Source organism: Canis aureus, chromosome 19, assembly GCF_053574225.1.
Source record: "Canis aureus isolate CA01 chromosome 19, VMU_Caureus_v.1.0, whole genome shotgun sequence".
Classification (NCBI taxonomy): Eukaryota; Metazoa; Chordata; class Mammalia; order Carnivora; family Canidae; genus Canis; species Canis aureus.
Window position 1 is genome coordinate 13,174,077 of NC_135629.1, and position 21,462 is coordinate 13,195,538.

General features: G+C 40.2%; 2 long non-coding RNA genes across 22 annotated transcripts in view; one reads left to right on the plus strand and one right to left on the minus strand.

The window, feature by feature from the left end:
* The window catches only part of LOC144289656 (uncharacterized), a 469,344-nt gene that overhangs the window by 207,735 nt on the left and 240,147 nt on the right, over positions 1 to 21,462 (minus strand). Inside the window, exon 6 of one of the 21 annotated variants that reach the window (XR_013357510.1) lies at positions 16,157 to 16,228. The exons of 19 other annotated variants lie outside the window; for them this stretch is intronic. This is a non-coding gene — a long non-coding RNA (uncharacterized LOC144289656). Of the gene's footprint in view, positions 1 to 1,188; positions 1,592 to 16,156; positions 16,229 to 21,462 lie in introns of those variants that run through there. One more of the 21 variants, XR_013357509.1, reaches the window with a different exon arrangement.
* On the plus strand, positions 15,299 to 17,393 carry LOC144289659 (uncharacterized). The gene is made up of 3 exons (XR_013357516.1): positions 15,299 to 15,369; positions 15,468 to 15,595; positions 16,209 to 17,393. It is a non-coding gene; the product is annotated as an uncharacterized LOC144289659 (long non-coding RNA).

The following is a 21,462-nucleotide window of genomic DNA, read 5'->3' on the forward strand; positions in this document are numbered from 1 at the left end:
TAACCTCTGGGTAGCAGTAAGAAAACATGGATCTAAAAAACAGAGCCCAAATGGCTGTGAATGACCCTGTGTTTATAAGTCAGTGAACCTGTCCCATTTATGCAACCTAAGGCAGCTGCCAAGTGAGATTATATATCAGAGCTTAAAATAGTGGTAAGAATATCAATTTTAATAACTAATGTTTGTTATTTGAGATCAACTTTTTAAAATACGTTAAATTTTTATGTCATTAAGCCATCAAGAATAATACATAGTGTTCATGAGCAAAGGGTAATAGATGGATCCTGCTAGAAATAAGGTTACTCTGAGATTCAAGTAAAACAAACATATAAACAGTCATGTGAAAACACCAGGAAACCCAGTAGTGGGCTTGGGGAACTACTACAGAAGCATGTTATAGAAGATCTGAACTTGTAATAAAGAAATTCTACAAAAATCTATTTTATCATCCTTTTATCATACTGTTTTTAGTGTGTGGAATTTTGCTCTATTAACTGGCAAAACAAAAATAAAAGGATTATTTTTCTCAAGATAATTTAATCAAAAAATTAAAGCAGGGGAGTTTTGTTCTTTTTTTTTTTTTTTTTTCTGGGAAACACATCTATCAGTTTATGGTTCTTGATTCACCGCTTGTAAAATAGAAATGAGAGACCTTTCATTTCTGTTCATAATCCTTTTCCAAGAAAAACAGTAATTATTGACTATAGAAAGAGCAAGGGGTAATTTGTATTATGTGACTACCTGCTAAGTACCTATACCTTCATATGGGGTATTTCAATTCATCTTACAAAATTTTCTTAGATGAGTTTCAATACCCACTTTCTCAAACAACAGAAACTGAGGCTCATTGAAAATAAGCCATTTGTTCATACAGAACAAAGATAAACCTAGATTTTCTATATAGTTCCTTTTCCTGCATGGAAAGAAATAGCACAGTATTAAAGCCATGACTTAGTTTCATCCTGTTAAACCTTAGATGGATGTAATCCCAAGAATTCCTGTCCGATTAGAAATTGCTATCTACCAACTGCAAGCAAGTGTTTTGAGAGCATACTCATATTTGGTAATAACAGTCTTGTATAGTGGATCAACAATGCCTGCAAGTCAGAGAGGTGTTACAGGTTGAATTGTATCCTTCCAAAAAGTTATTTGGGGTCCTAACCCCATTACCTCAGAATGTAACCTTACCTGGAAATAGGGTCTTTACAGAAGTAAACAAGTTAAAATGAAGACATTAGGGTGGACTCTCATCCAATACGACTGTGTCCTTTTAAAAAGGGGGAAATTTCAACACACACATACACATACACAAACAGAGGGAGAAAATCCATGGGAAGACAAGGGACCACCAGAAGTTAGGACAAAGTTCTGGAACAGATCCTTCTTTAGCACCTTCAGAGGGATCATGGCCCAACCAACATCCTGATATCAGCTTCTAGACTCCAGAAGGGACAGACAGTAATTTTTTTAAGCCATCCAGTTTGTGAAAACTGGAAACGAATACAAGGGGGAAAAATATGGTGCCATAGCAACCACCTGTAACAATCATCTATTAGAATGTGAGTTTGTTCACCTCTGAATCCTTGGCTGAAAGACAGAATGCTCAACTAAACAATTTTTGTTGAAGTGAATAATATGGGAGAGCGTAATGGGATGTTTCCCTTTGCCAACGCTATGTTGCAAAAGCAGGTCATACATTGTTTTTGCAGGTGTTCTTTGGAAGAAAAGATTTAAAGCTTACACTAAGAAGAGGAAAGGATGGAAGAGCCTAGCAAACCAGAGAATGAATAGATAAACTGAGTGAGGAAACTCTCTTTAACAGTGTCTGGATTTGGTGTCACATCTCTAGAGTGCCTGGAGGAACATTAAAGTCAAGAAGATTTTTATCAACCTTGACATGATTTTCCCCCCCTTGAGACTCAGGGCAGCAACGTGTTTCAAATGCTGAAGGCACCAAAGCAATTCCCTCTGTGATGGAATGCTGTCAGATGAAGTCACTCAACTCATTTGAAAACTTTCTCTCACTATGTTAAGCTCATTTTCTAGGACCATACTGTTTACATGAAATATTTTCAGATAAATATCATATATCAGCAGTAGGTTCATGAACCATAGCTAATAAAAAATGTAAAATTAGGATTGCGGCAGAGCTTAACTCTCAACAGAGGAAGGCTCTTTGGTTCAGAGCTAAGTAAGTTACCTAATATGGAATGATCTTACAGCTTTCCAACACCAGATGGACCGGTCTTATGGGCAGCTTTCACATCTGCTCCCAGGGGTTACTCATGTATGTCCTCCTCAAAGGGAATTCATGCTTGTGGCTTCATGGACAATGGAGAATCTGAACATGTGACTGAAGCAGAGTTTGATCCCAAAGCAATTCTCATGAATACAAGTTTTCTTGAATAAAACTAATTATTATTATTATTAGCATTCCCTTCCTACTTTCTCTGTGCTATGCACTGAACTGAGTGTTTTTCTTACATTATCTTATTAAATCATCATGGAGACCTAATATCATACCTCTAGAGAGAATTATTATGATTACTATTTCATAAATAAAAAAGTGGGACTCCTAAAGGTCAAGTAATTTGTCCATATTTGTTTAGCTATTAAGTCACAGTACCCATATTTGAACCTACATTCTCTGACTTCCAAGTATTCTATCTATGACACCTCCACCTAATTTATACTATCTTGTTTCCTATTTACAGTTTTCAACCTTCTTTATCATGACATAGTTGTTTGGGATATAAAGTTGAAAGAGAAAGCCATCATGTATAACTCTGGGAGTTATTTCTTCTTATTTTTACTCAACATATTTGTGTAGAGAGAGCACCATAAACTGGTATTACTATGATTTTAAAAAACGAAGAGGGCAGCCCGGGTTGCTCAGTGGTTTAGCGCTGCCTTCAGCCCAGGGCCTGATCCTGGAGACCCGGGGTTGAGTCCCACGTCAGGCTCCCCGCATGGAGCCTGCTTCTCCCTCTGCCTGTGTCTCTGCCTCTTTCTCTTTCTATCATGAATAAATAAATAAAATCTTAAAAAAAAAAACCTGTTCAAAAATAAAATAAAAATATGAAAAAATAAAAATATAAGCTTTGCTACGTAAATTTATCCAGAGCTACTATACATTTCAGATTTTTGAGATAAAAGTCCTAGTTTTAAATATTTAGGTCATCTATTTCTCCTTGCAGTGTAGGAAATGTAATACCCTCAAAGAGATGGAACCCAGGAGTAGATTAGATCAATTAGAGCATCCAAACTTATAGTCTCTGGATGAAATTTAAAAAGCTTGTGCAGGGCAACCCGGGTGGCTCAGCAATTTAGTGTCACCTTCAGCCCAGGGTGTGATCCTGGACACTAGGGATCGAGTCCCACATTGAGCTCCCTGCATGGAGCCTGCTTCTCCCTCTGCCTGTGTCTCTGCCTCTGTGTGTGTCTCTCATTAATAAATAAATAAAATCTTAAAAAAAAAAAAAGCTTGTACAGAAGAATGAATATCATTCTAGGAATAACCAAAAGACTCCTTTTAAATAATCATCAACATAATAGCTATTATAAACCTAAGCAAAAGAAAAACCAAGGAGAAAAAAATTTCCTAAAAAGTGAACCCCAAAATCCATTTGACAACTATTACATGAAAAGGAACCACTGTTTACTGAGCATTTTCTATGTGCCAATATGTTATATAAACTCTTGTTGAATCACTGTTTTCATTTTTTTTTTTAATGAAAAAACTGGTATCCAAATAAGCAATATAAATTGCTCAACAGGCTCACAAGCAGCAAAACTAATATTTGGATGTAGTTTGACCCTAAAAGCTGTTGTCTTTCCACTGAATTGATTTCTAAATAGCACACATCTTAATTCTAATTCAGTTTTTACATCCAGACCACAGGTCAGTTGCAAAGCAGTCTTCCTAACAAAGCATCCAGCCAGCATCTGCAGATACCAGCCTCAGAGAGGAAAAGGGACAAGAAGAGACTTCAGCCTTGAAGACAGAGAGGTTCCTTCCATTAGTTAGAGCTACTGTTAAAGTATTGGAAGTTTGTGAGATCATTATCTAATTTGATGCAGTAGTCTTGTAAGAGCAATAGATTAGTCTGCTAGTCTGGTGTTATTAGTATCCGCAGATTTTAATTCTTAAGAATAGATAAGTTCAGAGACAGGAAGATCTTTCCCTTAAAACTGGTGAGTTTGGAGAAATGTAAAATTTGCTAATAATTCTCTTATTCTGGTTTTTAAGACTCCCTTTGAAATATTGGGATATTTATGTTTAATAATTATCAGATGGTGTAGTACTAAAGATAGTACATTTCATTCTCCATCCCAGGCAGACCACACAGTCTTTCAGGTACCACCTGCCTTCTCTTTCATCCTTTTCAAAAGAGAAAAAAATCAAAATAGCAAAACAGTCAAATTACAGCAAGAAAGAGTACAAATGTTCCTGGTTCTGGTTCCATGTTATTCTTTCCAATACATTCAGAATATTTAAATTTGAGACTGTAAAAGACCCAGACTGTGCAGAGGATGAAGACACTACTTTTACTTCCTTGACACATTGTGATATGTACATATTATGGTGGTTACATTGAAGCGATTAATTCATAACATGACAGAGGCAGCATCCAAACAGACTTACAGCTTATTTTTAATAAGTGCTAATACATTTATGCCTTTTTGCCAGACTCCCCTTCTACAAACATTTGGCTTCCCAGATTATATCCACGAAAATTAATGATCTGTCACTAGGCTTGCCTATGTCTTAATGAAGTAGTTACTCAGAGTGATTGAAGTCAGGTGTGAGCAACTTGCTTCTCCTGTAGATGATAAAGCCTTTCCTTCATTCTTTGCACAAATTTAATTAGGTGAAAGCCAAAAAAATTAATTACTGCTGCACAATGATTCTGCATTTTTCAACTAGTGAAAGGGATTTGTTGGTGTTTGAAAGCTTTCCTGCATAGTAAAGGCAATAAACAGATCTATCAAAAACTCAAATGCATTTATAAATTCTGTGCTTTGTGAAAAGCAAAATGCACAATTCATGAAAGTGATTATCTTTACTAAGCAAATCATAATTCACAAGACTAAGTGCTCTGGAGGAAAAAAAAAAAGTAAATATAAAGCATGGGGGGGGTGGTTTGAGAAAAGAGTAGCTGAGAGTAGAAGGGAAAGGCCTTTGCTAAGTGGAGTCACCTCCTCCCAGGAGATGACACTCATGTTAAACCAGCATCCCACCAAGAGCCAGCCAAGAAGAAGTAAGAAGGAAAAATAGTTTAGACAAAGGGAATCCCCAGGTCAGAGACTCTGAAGCAGGAACATTATTTGTCCATTAGGCCAAGTTTCTTAATCTTGACAGTAACATTTGGGGCCAGATAAATTCTTTGTTACCAGGTGCTGTTTTCTGCACTGTAGAATGGTTGGCAACATCCCTGACTTCTACACCTAGATGCCACTGCTACCTCCTGCAGTTGTGACAACAAAATGTCTGAGGCATTGCAAAAAGTCCCCTGGGGAATAAAATCTCCCCTGGTGTTGAGAATCCCTGTGTTTGAGGAAAGTATGTAGGCTATGTGCCTGGACCAAGGAGAATTAAATCTACAGCAAGGACATAAAGTTAGGCCAGAGCTAAGTCACCCATGTTAGCACCACTTTAGGCCTTGGGACCTCAGAGATCCTTGCTGGCCGGCACACTTCAGGGCTCCCTGTCAAATATGCACTGGCCCAGTTTCAGTGTGATAAAACCAGAGACTTCATCTATCTCAAGAAACCAGGGGACACCAGAAGTATTCTGTGCCCCAGTGTCTGTGTCCAGATTCAGCATGCTTACCTCCCCTTGTAACACCTCCTCTGCCCCAAGCCATGTCACTGTGCTCCCCACAACCTGCCTCCCAGAGCTTTGCCTTCCTGCCTATCCAGGCAATTAATGCCTTACTCTGCAGATGACAGAAAACTTAGAAACCAAGAGAAGTAAATGCTCAATGATTTTTGAGAAAATGGTTTCATGAGGATGGTGATCATAGAAGGTAACTTCTTTGTGTTAAAAAGAAGTAATGAGGGAACCCTGGGTGGCGCAGCAGTTTAGCGCCTGCCTTTGGCCCAGGGCGTGATCCTGGAGACCCGGGATCAAATCCCACGTCGGGCTCCCGGTGCATGGAGCCTGCTTCTCCCTCTGCCTATGTCTCTGCCTCTCTCTCTCTCTCTCTCTCTCTCTGTGACTATCATAAATAAATAAGTAATTTAAAATTTTAAAAAAAAGAAGTAATGAGCAAATAAGGAATCTGGAAGATAATACATATTTTTATATATATTTTCTCATCTGTTTTTTTTCTTTATGAAACGGGACCATTTTTATTAAATACATATTTAGTCACTAGATAGGTTGGGAGAAAAACAGATTTTAACAGCATGCCTCTAAATAAGCCATTACAAATCATAGATAAATGAGTGAAAGGAAGACAGAGGAACACAAGGTGGTGAAGCAGCAGTGGGTTATCCCAAGAAAGTTAACTTCTCCTCAATAAATTGCTAATATATAATTACACAATATGTTGACTAGCAGCAGGGGCCTCATCTTTCCTCTGAGCCCCAAGACTAAATGATGCTCCATGAAGCCTGTGCTGGCAAATAGACCATTCCAATCCTTCCTTTGAGAGGGCATGAATTAATAAAGATTTCTTCCACTTAAAGTCTATAAATAGTGCTGTTTGGGTATCTCCTAAAAGTCAAAATTTTAGAAGAGATTTTCTGAAGAAGGGTGAGAGCAACTGTATTTTATCCTGTAGGCAAGCACCTGGATTCTCTAATTTCAGGTTTGGGAGGCATCAAATAACAAAATGCATAGTTCCATTACTGACATAAACCTATTTCTTAACAAAATGAAGCCTGATGGGCTTCCTATAGGTAATGTGGATATAGACACTGAAGGCAAGAACATTATTTGGATAGAATTTGATTTTCTATAAAATAGGAAACTTTATTGAAAGATGCCAAAACTATATGCATGCATTTCTTCTGTCAGGTGCTGGTCTAAAATAACCAGCCATTTTCATGAGTTCTCTAATCATCAATCCATTTGAATACTCATGGATTTTAAGTGTGAAAATCTTTCGTTTTTTTCCCCTAGTATCTAGCTGGACCAATTATTATACTGTTGCTAGAGATAAATAAATACAGAATTATTTGACAACACATTCATGCTTTGACCAGAAAAGGAATGGCCATCACTTATAAGGGTGTAAATCTATTTTCTGGGCCTAATAAAGGAGGAGAACTGTCAGGTAGACAATTGAAGGAGAATGTTATGATCCATGCATAAACTGAGATGGACCCAGCCAGACTCTAAATCCCAAAATGGGCCCCTGACAAACTCCATTATTTGACCAGCAAATACTTGTTGAGCTGTTACTTCAATCTAATTGCACTACAGGTTGCAGTATTATCACTCAATTCTCCCAATGATCAAGTTAATTAAATACCATTAGCCTTTTTATTTTTAAATGGATTGGGACCCAAGTCTCAGAGAGACTAAATACCTTGCCCAGATTACCAGCCTCATAAAAGGCACATTTGGGACCCACTCACACATCGGACTGTGTCTCAAGTAGGAGCTCAGTAAATGTAGGAGTAGGAGCTTTGGGACATTGATGGCAATGTTTCTATCTCAGTATTAAGCTCCACACATAGCTCTCAACTTAAGACTGCTGACTTGGTGAGCCAAATAAGTCAATTAAACCATAAATGAATTCATATCAGTACATGAGAGAATGAAGGTAGGCCTGTGGAATGAAGAGAGCAATTCTGACATTTACAAACCAGCCACTTCCAAGCTATTGGGCCAGGCAAAGCGGCTCTGCATCTGTAAAGCTAACGCATGCCTTCCTCTGCCTGACACTCGGTTCCTTCCTCTCTTTATATGGGTAACTCAGGCTCATCTTAAAATCTCAGACAGATCCTACCTCGAGGTCCTGCCCTCCCTGATTAGACCAAATCTCCCTGTTATATACTCTTAAAGCACTGGAATCTCTCCCACATAGAAGTTACCACAGTTCAGGTTTATATTTTATTGTGTGACTACGTGATTGGCATTTCTGCCCCTGATGAGACAGTACACGTTCCATCCTGGTGACAGAAACCATTTGGGTTCGGGGCACCATTGTGTCCCTATTGCCTAGATAGGTGAAGCAAGCACCCAATAAATATTTATTGAATAGAAGAACAAAAGGTTCAGTTTCCATGATGGCTAACAACAAACAGAAAGCTGACATCCAGGGGCATTTCCAGCCCTCTAATGCTCTTTTTAAACACACGTGGCCATGCAGACTATAACACTAATGAGGTTTCCCTGTGTTGTGGACACAAAAAGCTCAAGTCAGTGTTGCATATCAGCTTCCTTTCATTTCTCCCTTCACTTTGAGCCTAATTTCTTAGATGAGCAAATACTACCCTGGCATAAAAGGTTAGTCAGGCTGTCCAAGGGATGCTGGAAAACATCATAATAAATGTAATGAAAGCATTTACTTCCACATGTTCATCATCTGTCATTGATGGGAAGAAGTTTGAAGCATGAAGTACGACGCAGAGGCCCTGCAGCAGACATTGACTGCATGTGCTCTCACCAGAACATGCTGGGTAGGTGCACTTAAACGTGAGCTTCTTCCCAGCAGGAAGTAAAATGGATCTGATCAAGGTATTGGGATGAAATGTGTTTCTGTAGCAAAGCGGGCTCACAACAGCCCTGAATGGAAGAAATTGTTTTCCTGTCGATTCTATTACCAGCTTGCTACTATTAAACAAAGCTGACAAAGCTCCCAGTGACCACTTTCAATTTCTATCTTAACACAAGAGCCTCTGTTTTCCCCCAAAACATGGTATGAAACCTTTGAGTGCAATTTATTCTCTTTCTTCATACTAGGTGTTCTTGAATCTTGGGCTCCCTCTCTGGCCGAGGATCAAAAACTGTGAAAATAGAAAAAAGGCTGCAGGGAAAGCATCCTGCTATGATAACATTTGCCACATCACTTTATCTTTCTCTGAGTATCTCATATCCATCTTTAACTTAATTTCCTTGACATATCCTGCCCAAGACCAACTTAGGAATGGTTTCTCAGATCCGAAGACCTTACTGTGTCTTTCACACATTGCAACAACTACCACACTGATGATGTCAGGGTGACTGTTGACTTACTCATCACTCACCAGTCTGAGCTTTTGGAAGGCACAAAGTGTCTTATGCCTGTACTTCCAGAGCTGGGTGGTTTTGCCTGCAGGAAGCCGGAAATGGCTTTGGCTCTTAGATTTGAAGTCTGGCTATGCCACTTAATTCAGATGTCTGCAAGCTTTTTCCATAAAGAGATAGATACTAAATATCTGCAGCCTTGCCAGCCATCAAGGTGGTGTTGCAATGTCTCGACTCTGCTGTTGTAGCACAGAGGCAGCCAAAGACTAAACAGCAATGAGTATGTATGGCTGTGTTCCAATAAAACTTGATCTATGGAAATCTGAATTTCATAGAATTTCCTCATGTCATGAAATGTTACTCTTCTTTGGATTTTTTCCCAACCATTTGAAAATGTTAAAAATGGAAGAAAAAAAATCTCAGTTCTCAAGCCATACAAAAGCAGGTGAATGGTCAGAATTGGCCCGCCAGGCCATAGTTTCAGGACTCCTCCACTTAACAAAAGTGTGTCCTTGGGCATATAATTATATCTCTGTGTGACTCCATTTTACCATCTATCAAGTGACAGCATCTCTCTCATAGGATTGTTGTAAAGACTGTATTTGTCAATCTATTATAAGTACTTAGAACATTACCTGGCATGTAATATGCACTTGGTCAGTGTTTTTGTTGCTGTTATACTACCTGCCTAATAAATGATTTTTAGAACATATTTGAGTTTTACAGCCTATTATCTCCCCATATTCAATCAATCAAGTACTGAATAGATGATGATCTCTCTCAAGTATCTAGTTCCCTTTCACGGCTCCCCTTGCTAAAGACTTAGCTCAAGATCTTGTCCTAACTTCCCAGGATTACCACAGAAGGCTTTTTATTGGTCTTATGCTTTCTTCTTCCCCTTCTCATTGTCCACATTGGCATTAGAATGATCATTCTAAAAGCCAGATGCAATCATGTCATTGCTCTATGATAATCTCCCTGTACTGTTTCCCTAAAATGAGTTCTGTGGATCATTAATTCTGAGATATAAAAATACATTCGTTCTCAAAAGAGCTACGTGTTTAAATAAGAGTAGACAAAACTGAATAAAACAAAATTAAACAGATGATTGTTTTTATTGCAGTCCTTATGAGAACTTTTAATATGCTAATATGCATTGTAAATCTCCAGGAAATTGACAAAGTGAGGTAATTTCCCATTTTTAAGTGATCAATGTGTATCCCCCAGGACTGTTCTAGGACACATACTTCGGAAAATGTTGTTACATCCAAATCCTTTAGTTTGATATATATGGTCCTCCATGGTTCAGTTCCCAACTAGTCTAACTGGCGACAACTGTTCATGTGGCTGTTGCTCTTTCCTTATCTGGCTGCACGCTTCTGCTTGCTGCATCTTCTATTTGGAATGCTTGTCCCTTTCCTGATTTGTTTGCCTTATTATCCTCTATGAAGTACTCCCTACTAACCTTGGGCAAGGTTAAGGGGTTTTCCTTCCCATTCTCAGAGATATTTGTCCATTCCTTGATTAGAGCATTTATCACATTGCTGTGAATATGTATATACATATATACATATGTGTGTGTATATATATATATACATATATATATATATATATTTTTTTTACCTCAAAACAATGACTGTGAGGGAATAGAAACTAGATTGTTGATTTATTTATTTATTTTTTAAAAGATTTTATTTATTCATGAGAGACAGAGAGAGAGAGAGAGAGAGAAAGGCAGGCAGAGGGAGAGTAGGCTCCATCTATGCAGGGAGCCCAACACGGGACTCAATCCCGGGTCTCCAGGATCATACCCTGGGCTGAAGGCAGCGCTAAACCGCTGGGCCACCCAGGCTGCCCTAGATTGTTGATTTAAAGAAAAAAAAAAAAACATAAAATAAAGTGTTTTGCTTCTAAGTCTGATTTCATGTCTCACACCCTATGATGAAAACACCAGAGAGAGCATTATACTGATTCATTTCCTGGCTGGGGAAATAATGAGACTCGTCAAGTTCAATAAGATATCCTCAAGTCAAAAACTGTTAGAAACTCGATGTAATAGCTTTCAATCCCCAACCCATGGCCCTATTTTTTTTTTTTTTTTAGATTTTTTTTAAATTTATTTATTCATGAGAGACATAGAAGGAGAGAGAGAGAGGCAGAGACAAAGGCAGAGGGAGAAGCATACTCCATGCAGGGAACCTGATGTGGGATTTGATCCCGAGACTCCAGGATCATGCCCTGAGCCGAAGGCAGGCACTAAACTGCTGAACCACCCAGGGATCCCTGGCCCTGGTAGTATTAAATTACCTAGACTCCCATACTAAAGCATGCCTAGCTAGTGTGGCAGTCATAACTTCTCTCTGATGAGTGCCCTGGACATAGGCATGGGCTAAAGACTTAGTATCCACTTTTCCTCTCCAAAGCTGCCACCTCTTACTCCATCCCCAGGATGGAGTCTTTCCAGCTCCCCGCCACCCCCAACTAGCTCCTCCCAAAACACAGACTCATAACATGAAGACAGTAAACACTAGGTAATAAAAATGACAAGCACGGACAAGTGTCTATGAGGATGGTCCTAGCTGGAATTGGGAAAACATTCTTAGTTCCTCATTTAGCATCAAGCATCTGGGATCTTACGATTTAGGGTTAGGCACTGTGTTACCTTCTGTCATTTTGGAATGAGCTAATTTTACAAACCTCTCCTGCTCCTTATTTATGAATAGGTTTACCACATGATAGTGGGACTGCAGCTCTGAGCTGGGGGTGGAACACATGGACTTTCATCCCAGGGTTACTAAGTAAGATCAAGACTCTCATGCCTTAATATTAAAACACACTGGAACTCGTTGGTCTCATTCACCTCTATGGCTCATGTACACCCCACCTTTCAGAGCTCAAACTTTTTTGGTGGGGCAGGACAGGGAAGTGGAGAAAGCAGAATATAGAGCCCATATGTGACTCCAGAGGAAGAAAGACCTGAAACTGAATCCTAGTTCTGTTCCCTACCAAAATGACCATGAATGAAGTATGTCATCTATCCAAATTTGGAGAATGAAATGAAATCATATATTTCCAGTCATGGAACAGAGCTTGGTGAACTGTGATGCCATAATTGAAATGAATCGTATTATTATTATTTGCAGTTATTAATATTACCTTTCTGTAAAATGGTTTTCTAATCAAGACTTAAGTCTTCTTAAAAGGCTTTTCTCCCTTTTCTCCTAGTTAACCTGTAGGATCCATATCAGTTTAGGTATTTATACCGTGATAATGAAAGGGAAGGGAGAAAAGTCTCAATGCCTCTCAAAAACTCTGCAATGTTTATCGATAAGGGTCACAGACCCAGGGAAAAATAGAAGGCACACTCAGAGGAGATTCTAAGGAGAAGTTAAGCAAAGTACTACTAACAGAGATAGGGGCAGGATTATGGACCTCTAAAAGGAATGGTAAGTAACTATAGTCACTAACAACTGCAGGAAGCCAAAATGTCATAACCAACTCTCTAGGCTACAGGGGTAAAGAGAGGAAAGAGTGTCACTGAAACCAAAAATGGGTGCGGAGGAAGGAAGGACTCTCAGATGCAAACTGCAGCTACTGCTAACCTATAGCTCTGACCCTGACTCCTCTCTCCCCACCCTCCGGTCTCCTGCGTGCCTCCCATAGCCCAAACCCACTTGGAAGTCAGAGTTCAAGGAAGTCCAGATGATATAGGTCATAGGGGCCTGAGTTCTGGGCCTCAAACAGGGCAGAGAGGAGCAGAGAATGATGAGGGTTAGGGGTGGGTTAGGGGTGGGTTAGGGGTGGAAATTAACGTTGAACAATGTAAGTCCCAAGTTACTATGATTCACAACAAGAAAATACAAGCATTTCCCTGGTTTCCTCCTGCAGGAATTTGTTGGGGTAGATTATTCAAAAGACACAAATGCTGGTTGCCCTGTGTGCTGGCCCCTGGCAAGCAGAGGCTTCTCACTTTCTCCCCTATCCTTGGAATGTGCATTCACTTCACTTCCCTGCTCCCAGAAACTACCCCAAGTACACAGCCTTGAGTGATGTGGTGTTCAGACCATCTGGACTGTCAATTTGACTGACCTAATTAGAACCTTTATATGAACTTTTAAGTTTTGGCAGGCAGGTAGAGAGATCCATTTGTCTCTTGGCTGCCCAAAATAAGTTTCATAGCTAAGTTCCCTACCCATTTAGATTGGCTGGCCTCTTTCAGTCTCTCCTTGCCCTTCTTGTAGGGGAGTTGGTTTCAGATTTCACCTAGGAAGCTCCCAAGGAGGTTGTTACCCAACAGGATTTGAATGGAGTGTTTGCAAAAGCACCTTGATTTAGCCTTTCTCTCTTGATAAAACATCCTCTAGTGCTTCCCCCTCCATGGACCCTCATCATGTAATGTGAGAAATTATTCTATTTTGAAGGATATCTGCAGTTTTTCTCTGCCCAGTGCCTTTGCCCCTTTTCTAGTCATAGCACTTCAACTTTCCTTGGAGGAAGGACCTCCCTCCCAGCCCCTGTGGTCCAGTTGACCCTCCACCCAGCATCAGAAGTGAGGCTGTGACCTGATCCAGCCGGTTAGCATGTTCCATCACCCTGGCCACAGTCATGAGTCTGGAAACAGGCTGTAACTCAAACTGGCCCAAGGGGGAAGCTGTGGGAAGAATGAGAGGGACAGAGGAAGAGAGACAGACAGATTCCAAGACCCAAAGAAATTGCTTGAGCCCCTGAATCTAGCTGTGTCTGAAGAGTATTCCTGAACTTCTCTGGTATATAATTCACTAAACTCTTTTGAAGGGCTTGAAGCAGTTTGAGTTGCAAGCTTGGTTACTTGAAACTAAAAGCTCCAGATCAATACAAGTGTTGTATAACTACATGGCCCACAATGAGGCCATAAAAAAAAAAAAAAAAAAAAGCCAAAAAAAAAACGCTCTTGAGAACTATATAAGACTTGGCCAAAAGCTTTAAGCTAGGCTTACAACAACATACTGCTGATGGTGCCACAGGCTCTTAGTCTGAGAGGGGATGATAAGGTGCCCTCTGCGGTGGCCAGCCCGGGAGTTCTAAGGGTTCTCTTAACTTACCCCAGGACCTCAAAGGGCTTTGGCTAACAAAAAACATGGCAAAGACTAGAGTTTCAGTGAATTCTCCTGGACACTGTCCCTTTCATGTCCATCTGGCTCTCTTTATCCCTAAGGATAGAGAAGAGATTCCTTCTCTCAGCCCACACTCTCCTCTAGAGCACACAGTGCTCCTTTCCTGAACATTAAATAAGATTTAAACACTGGCTTAAACAAGTGTTAGAGAGATCCCTTGCACTGAGAACACTGTTTTCAGCTTAGCAAGGTGCTAGTCACCTCAGCATAGGCAGTACTTCTCCCCATCTTTGAGCAGGTAGTTACATTCTCTCAGCTCTGACATGAGTCCAATTTCAAACCAGGGAGAGACTCAGCACTGTTCACATCTCACATGTAACAAAGAATCACCTCCACCTCAACAGTGGCAGCTAATGAGGTATGTTTTTCTAAATGTATTTAGAGAAATGTTTTCCAAATAAATAATAAATCCACGGCATACTAAGAGGTAAAAATTTTCCATGGTCATATAAGTGTTTGCAGTTTTTAGGTAAATAGGTAGGATTTCTTGAGGTTTCTAGTATAATCATGCGCGAGGTTAACCTAAAAAGGAAAGACATCATAGACAATATTTTTTTTATCACATTCAACCATGGGTTTTTGTTTGCTTGTTTGTTTGGGGTACATAAAATAGGATGAACTATTACACAAAAGACCCTATAAAAAATGTAAGGGATTAATCTCTAGCTATCCAAGAAGGGAAGCCTCCGAGTAGACAAAAATGGAGAGCTGTCATCACCTGTGGTTTGCACAAGAGCGGCTCTATTTTAATGTCACCAACACTCACCCAGCCAGCTCAAATCTGCTCTCACCTCCCTTACTTGAACTCCCAAGGAGGCAGCCATCAGCGTTGATTGTCAAAGTGACAGGTGATGTCAGTCAGGAAAAAGCTGTCACAGTCCAAGTCCCTTGTGACCATAGCAGTCCAGGTGACCCCATCCTCCACTTAGGGGGAAATAAAAAATCTGATCCCTCACAGTCATGGCACCACCTCAAATGCACACAGTCAAGCTCCCTGAGCAACAGCAAAACAGATGGAAGCATCTCTCCTTCCAGGTTGATTTTTATTGCTATTATAGTACAGTCCGGTCCCATTCTACATCATTATATTTGATAACTGTCATAAACCTGAAATCACTGCTATTTGATGTCAGGACAAAGTCACTCTTGGAACTGAACCATGCCAGGCTCAATCAACAAACCCTTGTCAGCTTCCCTTACCGCTTCCGTGTAAATAACCTGCCTGGTCATTCCTGTCAAAAACTCCAGGTAAAGGAATCAGGTAGGTGTTCAGCAGGTCTTACAACCCAAGACAAACAGTGTCTGTAGCTCTCATTTTAAGAGAAGACCACAACAGGATGAGGTTTTCTTTATCCTACATTCAAACCTCATGTTCTGAAGTTCAAAAATAAGAATATTAAAATATGCATAGAATCCCATAATCAGGATCTTAAGTAAAACTGGTGAACAGTTCAGTTGGTTTGGGTCCAATGTTTTAAAATTGTAGTCTGGGGTTTAATTCCCCCATGGCCTTGTTAACCAACTCCCAGACAAAAGATCCATTCCTCAGAGCAAAATATATCCCTTCCCCCTCCCTGCCCCCATTGAAGAGTAACCTCATGAGGGGCATTGCATTTTCATATGGTTAGAATTAATATATGTTATTTCTCATTATAGATTATGTATACAAAGGTATCAAGCACTTATAAAATGTCCAATAAATGTTAATTTCCTTCTTGCATAATTTTTTAAGTAAGTTTCACATGCAGCATGGAGCCCAGTACAGGGCTTGAACTCGTGACACTGAGATCAAGAGAGCTGACATCAAGAGTCAGATGCTTACCAACTGAGCTACCCACGTGCCCTTCCTTCTTGCATATTTTTGTTTCTTACAGAAAGTCACTTAAGTTGAGACCTGTGGAAACATAAGGACACACCTTCAAGGCCACAACTTTCCCAGTAAACAACTTCATTTTGCTTTACAAGAACTTGAAAATGTTGCCATGAGGCCTTGCAGACTTGATTATCAAAACAGAAAAGCCAGAACATTAGAGATATCAGCTAAAAATAGGGACTATGAAGTAAGATGGATCTGGATTTAAATGTTAGTCCCACTATTTTCTAGCTGGGTGAACTGGGGCAGGTTATAAAGCTTCTGGGAATCTATCTACTAATCTCTAAAATGGAGATAAATATTTGATGCTACCTCAAAGGACTATGGGAGCAAAAATCAGATAAGTCAAGCAAAATACTTAGCGCAGTGCCTGACACAGAGTTAGTACATAATAAATCAAGGGAGAGGGATTTTTTTTCCCCAAAATATTAAGATCATATACTGTCCAGCCAGACTCTCTGAGTCCAACTTCTGGTCGCTGTATCATTTGGGGGCAAATTACTTAAATAAGCATACCTCAGTTTTCTTAATTGTAAAAATGAGGACATCCTTATCACATAATGTTGTGGGGGAGTCAATGAATTAATTCACACAGGGGACTTAGAACACTATTTGGAAATTAGTAAGTGTTACCTACTACATACTAAATCCATGTATCTAACCTAGTCAGTCTTGGCTGCATTATTGGACAGGGAATCACAAGTCAGTTGTCCTGAATACTCTTGTTTTCTTGATGATTTAAGGACACACCAGGTATCTAACATGGTTATAATGGAGGACAGTTGGAAGAAAGGCAGGGAGGGGCAAGGGGACACCATGCCCTGACACCCCTCTCCCATCCTAAAAGGAAACTACACTTAAAAGGAAAAAGACCTTACCCTTTCTACCTTTACAGAAAGGCAGGGAATGGCTTTGGGCATCCTAATCCAGGCCCAGAGGGTAGCTCAACAGCCAGTGGAATAAAGTTTGATCTGGTGGCCTATAGCTGGCCAGCATGCCTTAGGGCAGTGACGGCCTCCACCTTCTTGATCCCTCCTAGAGGCTATGAAAACCACTCTGGAAGGAGCCCTCCACCATTCATGAACAACTGCATGTTAGGTAGATGAGCACATGGACAAAAACCTGATTAGGTGATAGGTGCATGTGGATTAATCAGGTTAAACAGCCAGACAACAATCTCCTAAGAACACCTTGATTTAGAAATTGACAGCAACACTTTCAGGTCCCCCCCTCTTCTAGAGCTTTGTACTATAATTTAATAAACTTTGTTTTGCTGCCCATCATTCTTTCATATGGTCTACCTCTTAAGTCTTTGAAGCAGTGTGACTGAGAACCATGGGCACTAAAGGAAAAGAAATCCTGTAACAATTAGATATTTAATGGGTAAGACGGGACTTTGAGCCATTCAGAGTGAAAAGCCATTGGTGTAAGAGTCTGGAAATCTTGGGTTTAGTCTACTCGTGTTATTAGGAACATGGCAATCTGTTTAATCTAGAGAAGGGCAATTATCAATAGTAGATCCTGTGAGGATCACCAAAATCCCCTCAGACTCAAGTCCTCATCCCCTGGCATCTGGGAATGCTGGTTGCTGACAGCTCACAGCTGCAATCCTCACTGCAAATTGCCCCACAGCTTGAGGGAACTGCCCCACCCAGGGTCATGTCCCCTCCCTTAATGGCTTTCCTTTAAATTTGAAAGCCCCACCCTTGGCCTTACTTTGTAACAGCTCTGAATAGACATCCCAAGTCCAATGTTTCCCTTAAGGCAAGTGGTGGGCCTTAGTTGCAATTCCACTTTAATCACCCAGTCCTGACTTCTCACTTCCTGACAGACCCATCTCCTGAGAACAGTCCTTAGTAAGCTTTCCCCATGCAACTCCCCACCTCAGTCTGCTTACAGGCAGTACAATGGGAGACGCTACACTAGGTGCTATTCCAACAACCAGAGATAATACCAAACAAATATTTTTGTTGAGCACCAACACAAACAAGGAAGACTATCAGCTCCAGGGACATATCAAAGAAGATAAATATGGAAACTGTCCTCGAAGAACTACAGCCTAAGAGAGAACACAGAGGTTACATACTCAATGCGTTCAGCAAGTGTTACTGATGAAGGATAGAAGGAAGGAAGGCAGGCAGGCAGGCAGGCAGGCAGGGACAAGGAGGCCTGCCCTAAGAGGAAACCACCTTTAGAAGAATGTTACACCACCCTGGAAGGAGACTCCAGCCTTTCCCATGTGATAAGTGACAAAAACCTGATTAGATGGCAGGCACAGTAGGGTTAATCAGATTAAAACAGCCCACCAACAAGCCCACAAAAATCCCTAGATTTAGGAACTCCAGTGGCAATGCTCTCAGGTCCCCTCTTTCCTCAGGAGCTTTGTACTATCACTTTGTTTTTACTAAATAAACCTTGCTTTGCTGCCTATCACTCGGTCTGGTCTACCTCTTCATTCTTCAGAGGGGCATGACCAAGGGCACCAATGGAGAAAAAAATCTTATTACATTATGAAATAGAAACAAGGATGTTATGAGTGCGTAGAGTGGAGACATGACATAGTAGGGGATAAGGAGAGGAAAGGGGGCAGTGACTTGATGAAACTCATCTGGGGAAGTGATTTTTTTTTAAAAGGACCAGTATTTACCTGGACCAGGAATCTCCCCCCCAAAATGAAAGTTCCTTGGTTTCTGATCAGTGAAATCATGCCCCCAAATGGCACATACAATGAGAGTTCTCATTGTTACTTGCCTAAAAGTATCTGATTATCATGTAAACTATTTATTCTGCTGAGATCAGGTCTTCCTTCCATAATTCACTTACCATTAAAAATCTAGAATTGCCTGATTTATAACTACATAATCCTGGATGGATTTTAAACATTTAAATCCATGCTGACTTATAATATTGAGTTCCAAACTATGTGGTGACTTTAGAATATACAAATCCCATGAGACAGAATTTTGCCTAATTATTAGTGGTGTAGGAGCAAGGGCAGTGCTGTGACCAAGACTGCGAATCCGAGAAACTATCAAGGAGCCGACACCGATGCAAACACACGAGGGTTTATTTATAAGCTCCAGCTTGGGTCCAAGTGTACCTGACACAGCGGAGCAGGGACTTGGACCCCAAGGTGGGTTTCAGCTTAGTTTTAAGGGCTGGTCTAGGGGACCTCCAGAAGGGGTGGAGGAATTTTTCAAGTTCTGTTTACATTCTGATATGGGGCTTTCAAGGGCATTGAGTTCTGTTCTCATTCTAATATAGGGCTTTCTAGGACCTTAAGCGGTAAGCTGTTTTTTTTTTTCTGTAACTGAAGTAATGTAAATTTCAGCTCTTAAATCACAGGGGCCTGAGATGGCTGTACTTGTGCTAACGCTGAACTTAAAGTGGAATGGCCTTAATTTTCTCGGCCTCCACAGGCAGCTTGCTTCAAAATGTGCCACTTTGTCATACTGAATATTTTGAATTAACAGTTTTTAAGAAACAGAGCAAGAGGAACATTCTGATGGCTCTTTTGTCTCCAGAAAGTAGGAAATAAATCCCTTATGTGAAAGAAACCCTTCCTATACCAGGAGGTAAATGTGGTGCCCAAGACTGTGAATCCAAGAAACCACCAAGGAGCCGACACCGATGCAAGGACACGAGGGTTTATTTGTAAGCTCAAGCTTGGGTCCAAGTATACCTAACACAACAGAGCAGGGACTTGGACCACGAAGTGGGTTACAGCTGGGTTTTTTATAGGCTGGTCTAGGGGATTTTCAGAAGGGGTGGAGGAATTTCTCAAGTTCTGTTTACATTCTGATACCGGGCTTAAGGGCATTGAGCTCTGTTCTCATTCTAATATGGGGCTTTCTACCACGGGTGAGGGCTCTGTTGTTTTTCTGATATGGGATTCCCTGAGGACATTCTGCAGTCTTTCCTGTAAAGTTCAGCACAGTGAACACATCACAGGGGCCTAAGATGGCTCTACTTGTGCTAATGCTAAACTTGAGGTGGAATGGCCTTGATTTTTCTCGGCCTCCACAATAACGAGACATTTTTACCACCAGATATTGGAAATTCGAAGCCAAAAAGGCTGTAAAAAAACAAAACAAGAACAACAAAAAACCTTGTTACTTTTTACTAATTTTCTGCCTGGCCCAAATTCTGTTTAGAATTCCTTATGAATTGAAGTTAATATGTTTCCCAAAATATTAAGATCATATATCCTCCTCTTTGACCTGTCAATTCATCACAGATTTATTGCCTCATCTAAAAAATATATAAAAACTGCCAGTCTTGGTCATTTCTTTGCATCCCCATTTCATTAATGGGCCTCTGCACACATAATTGAACTTTTTTTTTTTTTAATCTCCTGTTAATCTATCTCATGTCAATTTAATTCTTAAACCAGCTAGATAAAATCTAAAGGATAGAAATGTTTCCTCCTTGACACTGGAAATTGCCCTTCTACCTGAATTTCCCTCCACATGAAGAAGCTCAAGAGATTGTGATGCTTCTAGCATCGCTCCAGTCCTCATGGAAAAAGGAAGTCACGATCCCAAGCTGGGGAGGTAAAGCTTGCCAAATTCTGGGGTTGAATATTATAAAGTCCACTTGCATACAGGTATTTGGCATATTACACATTACCTGATCTTAGCAGTAGGAAAGTTGTATTTTAGGTTCTATCTAATTTCTTTGTCTCATATCTTAACTTGAGTGCTTAAACCCCTACAGTTTTAACATTAAAATCCTGGTTAGATTCTGAAATGAGAATTCTGACAAGGTTATGACACTAGAATTCAATCTAGGCTGTCATTGCATTTCTAATGAGGCTATAACATGACAATACAAGGCTTGACAAATCTCTGGAGGTTCAGTTGTGTTAAAAAACAAAACAAAACACAAGCCCAAAATGGAGTCATTTGTCCTCTGAAACAGCAAACCAAGACCTAATTACAGTTTCAACCTATCCCAGGAATGTGACCTTTAAAAAGTCAATCTGAAATTTCCTTATCAGCACTAGCAAGATAATCTACATGATAAAAACAAACAACAACAACAAAACCTGCCTTTCTCTTCACTCCCCCAAAAGATGTCTTGCCCTGAAACAATCCTTCCTTTTCTTTTGCGAATAATTTTCTTGCACCATCTTCTTCCTATCAAAGCCTTCCCGTTTTGTAAAATTCCTCAGAGCATCGCCTTACTTGCTACATAGGATGCTACTCAATTTATGAATTGCTTAATAAGCCCAATTAGATCTTCAAATTTATTTT